At 45.3% G+C, this 9058-nt stretch overlaps 1 non-coding gene across 1 annotated transcript; it reads left to right on the top strand.

Moving 5' to 3' along the window:
* Positions 1–2525: 2525 nt before the first annotated feature.
* Positions 2526–2598, top strand: TRNAG-UCC (transfer RNA glycine (anticodon UCC)). Its single transcript has one exon. It is a non-coding gene; the product is annotated as a tRNA-Gly (tRNA).
* Positions 2599–9058: the final 6460 nt, after the last annotated feature.

Raw genomic sequence — 9058 nt, 5'->3', positions numbered from 1 at the left:
CTTGTCAATCCCCAAGTGGCAGCTACAGGGCACCCTCTGGCAGGGAAAGTCGGCATTTATACCACTTATTCATAATCACCTCTATTCCCAGCAAGTGGTGCCACATCTATTGCTACAGATCTGGAGCTCACCTAGTAGATGACCATCCTACGTTAAGATATGTGGGAGCACAGTTACCCTGCAGAGACCTGAACACTGAAAACTGCAAAACACTGCTGAGAGCAATCACAGATATGAACAAATGGAGGGATATATAGTACTCTGGTCACGGCTCATAAGGCTCAGTATTGTTAAGACACCAATTCTCCCCAAATTGTTCCCTAGAGTCAATGAACCCCCAATCAAAATCCTAAAAGGCTCTTTTGTAGAATCAACAAACTGATTCTAAAATTTACATGGAATAGCCAAAAGGACTTCGAGAAAGAATAAAGCTGGAGGAAAATAAAGATAGACAAATAGATCAATGACACAGAATAGAAAGTCCAGAAAGAGATCCAAGTAAAAGGACAAGTGATTTTCAGCAAAGATGCAAAGGTAATGCAGAGGAGAAAGGAACCTTTTAAACCTACCACATTGAACCAACTGGAGGGCCAAATGCAAAAAATGAACTTCCTATGCCTCGCCGTATACAGAAACTAACTCAAAATGAATCATAGCCTTAAAGGTAAAGCCTACAACTGTAAAATTTGTGAAAGAAAACAGGAGAAAAATCTTGGCGGCCTTGGGTTAGGCCAAGTTTTCTTGTATTATCAAAAGTATGAACCGAGAAAGAAACTCATGCATCAGACTTCATCCAAATTAAGAATTTCTATTTGAAAGATACAGTTAAGAGAATGAAAAGATAAGCCATAAGTTGGGAGGAAATATTTGCAAATCATAAATCTGATAAAGGACTTGTATCTAGTATATAAATAATAAACTCTCAAAATTCAATAATAATAATATAAGCAACACATTTTTTAAAAATTGGCAAAAGATTTAACAGAGACTTCTCCAAAGAAGACACAGATGGCAAATACATGAAAAGATGCTCAACACTAGTCATTTTGAAATGCAAATCAAAATCACAATGAGATATCACTACACATTATTAGAATGGCTAAAATTAAAAGACTGATTCTGCCAAATGTTGGAAAAGACGTGGAGTAACTGGAACTCTCATATACTGCTGGTGGGAGTGTAAAGTGATACAATCAACTTAGAAAATAGTTATTTTCTTATAAGTTAAATATTCTACTCATAGATATTTACTCTGGGGAAGCCAAAGCCTATGTCCATTCAAAGATAAATACACAAATCTTCATAGCAGCTTATTCACAATAGCTCCAATCTGTAAACACCCCAAATAGATATTTGGGGAATAGAAAAACAAATTGTTTTATATTCATATAATGGACTAATACTCAGTGATATAAAGGAATGAATTATTAATACAAGCAACAATATAGGTAAACCTCAAAATAATTATGTCAAGTGAAAGAAGCACACTAAAAATAACACAAATTCTAGAAAATGTAACTAATCTGTAGTTTGATCAGTGGTTGCCTGGGAGTAAGTAGGTAGAGAGAGAGACAGGTAGGAGGGAGAAATTAAAAAGGGGCACAAGGAAACTTTGGGGAATGATGCTCACTGTCTTGTGTTGATAGTTTCATAGATAGATACACGTTAGATCTCATGAAATTATACCTTTCATGCATGTGCAGTTCAATGTTTGTAAGTTATATTTCAATAAACCTTTTTGGAGAAAAAACAAACCTTTAAGTTCTTTGCATCCCATTTAAAGCAAAAGCCAAAGCCCTTACAGCAGTAAAGCTACATAGCTGGCTGACTTCTATTCATAGTGTTATCTCCCCAGCTTCCAGAAGAGTGCTTGGAGCAGTGGAAGAGTTAAATAAGTATTTGTTGAATGACTGCCTAGGGCCCCAGTTAATCAATTAGTCGTTTGGCAATTATGGTTAAGAACAAGGTGAGGAAAAAAAAAAAAAAGAACAAGGTGGATTTCCTTGAATGATTAAACATACAGGTACCACGTGACCTCGCAATTCCATTTCTAAGTACAGTCTCAAGAGAAATGTAAATATCTGTTCTTAATAAAAAGGTAGAAACAACCCAAATGTCCAACTGATGAATTAGTAAATAATAGATAATATATCCATACAATGGAATGTTATTTGGCCATAAAAAGGAACCACATACCACAACATAGATGAGCCTTGAAAACATACTACGAAGCCAGTCACATATTATATGATTCCACTTACATGAAATGTCCAGATTGGGCAAGTCTATAGAGACAGGAAGAAGAGTTGCTGCTTGGGGTGCTGACATGGTGATGTGAGGGGAGTGATAGCTAAGGGATACAGGGTTTCTTTTGAGGGTGTTGAAAATGTTCTAAAATTGTGGTGATAGCTGTATATATCTGTGGATAAACTAAAACCATTGAATTATACACATAAATGGATGAGCTGTATGGTGTGTAGATTATATCTCAATAAAGCTGTTTAAAAATAAAGAGCATGGGGAGTTCCCTGGTGGTCCAGTGGTTAAGACTCTGAGCTTCCACTGCAGGGGGCCCAGGTTCAATCCCTGGACAGGGAACTGAGATCCTGTATACTGTGAGGTGTGGCCAAAAAATAAATAAAGTAGTTTAAAAAATAAAAATAAAGAGCATGGTGGTGGGTCAGGGGAAGGCACAGCTCTTGCTAAGATTTTGAGTGGAGAACAGTAATCCCTTGTTACAGTCCATTCACGGGGTCTCCAGCTCACATGCCCTCTCCTGGCACTGCCACCCACAGTTAATGAATCAATCAAGAGTAATTCCATTTTTGAACAATGCGTGCCTGCTGTGGGGGAGAGCACTTCACTTGTCCTGCCTGGAGAGATGCAGATGGTTTGAAAGATGGGAGCCTGAGAACACCTCCCAGGGCATGAGGAAGCCATGTGGCACAAAATCCTCAAGGGGTGCAGTCCCATCAAATGCCCACTGAGAATGGACATGGTCCAATGTGTCCAGCAGAGAAGGGGTTAAGGGCTCAGAGAGGACTCTGGGTTTGCTGAGGTCACCCTGAGGGTGACCTCTGACTGGAGGAAAGGCCCTTTCTCTCGGGACAAGCAAATGAGAGCAGGTGGCTGACAGCCCCACAGCCCACCGCTGGGGTTCTTACAGCTGCCTTGAGCTGCCTGAGCCACATGGCATCCCCCAGTTGCCTCACAATGATAATACCTTCTATTTATACCAAACACCTCTCCTCCCAGGAGAGTGCTGTGTTTTCCCAACATCGATTCAGTAAGCCAGCCAGCCAGAATTGAATTAAAATTCACAGCAACCACTCACATCAAGCCTCCCCCCTTGCTCCTGCCCGTTCCCTCCTTCAGGCACTGCAGTGACTCTCACAGCAAAAATAGAGAAGAACATTGGCCTTCTACACACCCACTCCCCTTCAGGGTCTTCCACCCCCAGCCTGTTCCAGATTTGGGGGGATGGGGGATTTGTGACATCCCAGGGCACTTCTCTCCTAGGAGAAATACAATGCAGAAGAGAGGGGTCTTCAAGTGTAACGTCCTCCCCTTTCTGTAAACATTTAAACCTTTAAAACTCAAAGATGACAACTCCTGATAACCAGAGATCAGGCACAAAAGCGAGATGTTTCTCAGGTGGCACTGGAGCCTCTTCCACATCTTAACTGTCATCACAGAGAAAGCTATCTCTAAGCTATCACAGAGAAAGTCTATCTCACCCAGGCAAAGCTGTGACACCGACTCGTTGTTGGCTTGATCAAAAGGATCTCCACTGGGCAGAGACCCCTGGCTCACTGGAGAAATGAGAAGGAAGGGGCTGATGGGTGGGGTCTGCCAGCCCTTTCCCTTTAGTACAGATCCAATTGGCCCTGCCAGTCCCTATCCCTGGCCTGAGGGACTGCAAGCAGAGAGGAAGTAGTCTGCACTGGTCCGATTGGAATGATGGATGGATGTCTCCCCAAATCCCCCGCCATCACCACCCTGTTCCCCCCTCAACAGCCTCACCCTCTCTGTGCCTCTATTGTGCTCTGCTGCATGGCAGAGGGCCAGGAGCCAGGGGAATAAGGATAAGGGGTCTCCAGCTCACATGCTGTCTCCTGGCACTGCCACACACAGCTAATGAATCAATTAAGAGTGATTCCATTTTTAAACAATGCGTGCCTGGTGTAGGGAAAAGCACTTCACCTGCCCTGCCTGGAGAGATGCAGATGGTTTGAGAGACGGAAGCCTGAGAACACCTCCCAGGGCATGAGGAAGCCATGTGGCACAAAATCCTCATGGACTACAGTCCTAGAGAGCCTGGGATCTCAGGGTGGGGAACACCTAGTGGTCATTTTGTCATCCCCCGGCCAACCCCAGCCCTCACCCATCACCTGCATCCCACTGCCAACATCAGCAGCATTGAGCAGAAGCCCAGTGCTGGTCTCCTTCACCAAGGCCTTGCCCACCTTCTCTTCCCTTCATTACCAAGGCCTCTTGGGGCTACCTGTCATGAAGAACCCTTATCCCATCTGTAACCTCAGTAACCTCTGCTCCTTGAGAGGAAGTAATCTGGGAGCTTCCTGGGTGAAATTGAAACTGACCCTCATACACAGAAGGCAAGGAGAAATCCAAGGAAAGGCAGACTACTTCAGACTGATGGGTGGCAGGCTAATAAGTAAGGGAACTTACACACGAGGCTTGTCTTGCAATAGACACACAAACAAGTAGATCTCTGCACTTGACCGCCAGCATCTTTAAAGTTTATATAAAGGATTTAACTGGGTCCAGTTAGACTCAGTGACACATTACTCTCTCAAGGCTGCATCTTTGGAAAAGTTCCCACTGTGGGGACAGTGGGCAGAATGTACATTCCAAGGACGGAGGAAGGAGTGAGGAGCCTCTGACCGCCTGGGTCCAGCTAGCTGTCGTGTCCTATGACCTCCTCTGATACCTGGGTTCAGCTCTCCCAAAGGCACCCAGGCCAGCATTCCCATTGTGATGATGGGTGGACAGCTGTTCCCTCACCCATCTCAGCCCCAAAGCCTGGGTCTATGGAGAGAAAGACCATCCTACAGCCTTGACCCAACCTGAAAGTTGGCCCAAAGCAGCCTGGCTCCTCTCAGCACTGCAGCCAGGCAGAAAGCACGGACAGATGGACTGAGGGACATTGCCTGGATGTGTTTCTCCCAGCTGCAGAAATGGAGGCTGTTCTGAGACATGGTTCCTTAGGGGCCTTCGGAGGCAACAGGGCGGGGCTCCTTAGCTGTGATCATTCCTGGGTGTTGGATCGCACCATTGCAGTCACCAGCCCAGGAACTATTCCAAACCAGTGAGAATATCCTGCTGGAGGCACTGGAGATGGTCAAGGGCACAGCCTTGGCTCCTTGAGTCATAGTGAAGTCTCTCAGTCATGTCTAACTCTTTGCGACCCCATGGACTATAGCCTGCCAGGCTCCTCTGTCCATGGGATTTTCCAGGCCAGGATACTGGAGTGGGTTGCCATTTTCTTCTCCAGGGGATCTTCCCAACCCAGGGATCAAACCCGGGTTTCCTGCACTGCAGGCAGACTCTTTACCACCTGAGCCACCAGGAAATAACCTTGAGTAATACATGACAATAAAGGAATTCACATTCAGCTGTTATGGAGAAAGAGTCTGGCTGCTCCTCAAAAATTAGACATAGAATGCCATATGACCCAGCAATTCTACTCCTAGACATATACTCCAAAGAATTAAAAACAGGTGTCAAAAAAATACTTGTCTCCGAATGTTTGTAGTGGTGCTGTTCTTCACAATATCCAAAAGGTGGAAACAACCCAGCTGTCCATCAACAGGTGAACAGACAGACAAAATGTGTCTGCCCAAACAATGGAACACTATTCAGTCTTACAAGGGAATGAAGTGCTGAAACAAGCTATAATGTGGATGAACCTCAGACACACCATGCCAAATGAAAGAAGCCTGTTACTGAAGGTCACACATAGTATGATTGCCTTTGTGAGGGTCATGCTGCACGGCTTGTGGGTTGCAGGATTTACTTCCCTGAGCAGGGATTGAACCCAAGGCCTTGGCAGTGAAAGCTCTAAGTCCTAACCACTGGACCGCCAGGGAATTCCCAGTATGATTCCATTTAGAGGAGATCTCCAGAACAGGTAAATCCACAGAAAGAGAAAGTGGATTGGTGGTTGCTAGGGTTGAGGGGAGGAGACGTGAGGAGGACAGGGTATGGGGTTTTATTTTGGGGTGCTGGAAGTGAAACTAGACCAAGGTGGAGGTTGCACAACATTGTGAATGTCCTCCATGTCACTGATTTGTTCACTTTAAAGTAGCTAAATCAAAAAGTTTTTTTTTTTTTTTTTTAAAAAGCATTTTATGGGCTTGAGTAACCAGAAAATCCAGGAAGGCACTCACAGGACCTCATCTTCTCTTTTTCTTCAAAGACAGGACGTCTTTTCTCTTTGTCTCCATCTCTCAGACTGCTCCCCTTGGCAGGCTTGGCCTCCTGTTGGCATCTGGTCCCTCTGCTCAGATGGATCCACATAGCTAATGATGCCCACTGAATGAGAACTTCACTTTCCTGATGGATCCACCAAATGTCCCAGGTCTGTCTTGTTTGCCTGAGCGGACACTGTAGCAGGTGGATGGAGTGCACTGCTGGGCCTGGCTGGGTCTCAGCCCAACTCTGTGTTTGGGGTGGCAGTGGGGGTGAGCTCCACAGGACCAGCCTCCCAACCCCAAGACCAGAGAACTGAGGGGATGTTTCCCAAAGGGAATGGAGTCTGGGTGGACAGAAACCACCCATGTCTACTCCAGGACCACGAAGAGCATGATTTCTCCTGTCTCTTTCATCCCTGATCCCTCTCTCCTCTTGCTGAGAACTTTTTGGAGGACACAGCACAAGAGGAATAATTCCTGTGTAAGTGGACCTGACTATGGGTCACAGGTCCCCTGGCACAGCCCTGATTTTCAGTGATCTGTCCCTATGCTACATTTGGATCAGACCATGTGTCCTGGTTAGAAAACATGGCCAGTATCCCTCACAGCTCCACTGACACCTTAGACTCTCAGTTAATCGTCTCTGCAACTACCTGACAGTCTTAGCCACACCAGAACAAGCTAACAGGAGTGTTCTTCCTGCCCCTTCCCTCCCTGGGGGCTGCCAATTCTCTCACACAGGATCCTAGTCCTCCTTCCATAATCTCCTTCCACAACCACTTCCCTGGTGGCTCAGTGGTAAAGAATCTGCCTGCCAATGCAGGAGCCAAGAGTTTGATCCCCTGGGTTGGGAAGATCCCCTGGAGGAAAAAATGGCAATCCACTCCAGTACTCTTGCCTGGGAAATCCGAAGGACAGAGGAGCACGGTGGGCTACAGCTCATGGGGTCGCAAAAGAGTCAAACATGACTTAGCAACTAAACAACAAGATAATGCCAAGTTTCTGTAGGGATCCCAGATATATAGATAATTATGAAGAGTAAAAGAAGTCATAATGCCACTTCCACAACCACGGTGGCCCATGCCGGGCTCTTTCTTCCCAGAATTTGCTCAACACACACAGTTAGAACCACCATGGCTCTCACTGTAGAACTGGTGATGATCAACCAAGGAATATACCTTGGTCAAGAAATGCAGAAGGCATTCATTCCAGAACGCTTCTGTCCTCTGGAGCAGGGAATGATCCACCTTAGGGTCCTCACTTCCTGTCGGCCCTCAGGTCCTGTACTTGTATGAAGAAATAGTGTAGTTGCTGAGCTTTTCCGGAAGTAAGGAGGTGGGAGTAGGGTGGGGGCAGGGAGAAGGTGGGTACCAGGCCCTTTGTCTGGGCACAAGGCAGGCAAACATCCAACTTACATTCAGAATTTGCTGAGTCGCTACAGTTTTCTTTTGAAAGAACTAGTGCTGACTTGTCTACTTACTTGAAAATTTAATTAACCATCTCTGCCTAAGAAACAGGGCACTTCTCTCTAGAGGACAAGGGAGGTGACTTTTGGTCTTTCTGAAATGCCGAGGGAATCTAGTGTCTTGGAGGCAAGGACAGGAGGCACATGAAGACTGTAGTCTGGAGAGCGCCAAGGAGGATGGAGACTGGGAGCTGGGTAAGGAGGCTGACCTCACCTCCTTCACTGCCCAGACCACTTAGCTTCGCTCTGTTCCCCAAGAGCAAGGCTCCTAGGTCTTTAACCTGGCTCACCTGCCAGTTCACAAGGATGAAAACAGTCCTGGCAGATTATCCCCTCTCTGGGGAAAAAAGCAAACTGCACAACAGAAAGCTTTTATAATCACAAATTAAACCTCCAGTGAGATCCTATTAAATGCAGATTTACTCCTGTGTATTGTGTCCTCCGCTGCAAATGTTTCAGCCAAAATATTTGCCCTGATGGCCTGACCGACTAACCGCACTACCCTGTGGACTCCACTTGTTGGGTAGACTTTGGGGCTAGGTTGCCTGCGTTCAAGTTCCAGCTCTGCCATCTGCCAGTTGTGTAACTTTGGGCAAATAACCGAACTTCTCTGTGCCTCAATTTTCTCATCTATAAAATGGGGACACCAGGAACATTCATCTTTTAGGGTAATTGTGAGGATTGAATGCATTAATCCATCTAAAGCATTTAGAATAGTGTGTGGCATATAGTATGTGCCAAGGAAGTATTAGCTCATAACAAATCACTCACATAATTTGTCTGCAGTATGGTTAAATTCTCCTTTGTAATATGAGTGAGGGTTTCCTTATTAATCCATGGGAAAATATTTACACAGGTTTTCATAGATTAATTCAGTCCCTGATCCACTGCAGATGGTGACTGCAGCCATGAAATTAAAAGACGCTTACTCCTTGGAAGTAAAGTTATGACCAACCTAGATAACATATTAAAAAGCAGAGACATTACTTTGTCAACAAAGTTCTTTCTAATCAAGGCTATGGTTTTTCTAGTAGTCATGTATGGATGTGAGAGTTGGACTATAAAGAAAGCTGAGCGCCGAAGAATTGATGGTTTTGAACTGTGGTGTTGGAGAAGACTCTTGAGAGTCCCTTGGACCGCAAGGAGATCCAACCAGTCC

The sequence above is a fragment of the Bos taurus genome, chromosome 11, assembly GCF_002263795.3.
Source record: "Bos taurus isolate L1 Dominette 01449 registration number 42190680 breed Hereford chromosome 11, ARS-UCD2.0, whole genome shotgun sequence".
In the NCBI taxonomy this organism is placed as follows: Eukaryota; Metazoa; Chordata; class Mammalia; order Artiodactyla; family Bovidae; genus Bos; species Bos taurus.
This window is presented reverse-complemented; position numbering and strand designations above follow the sequence as displayed.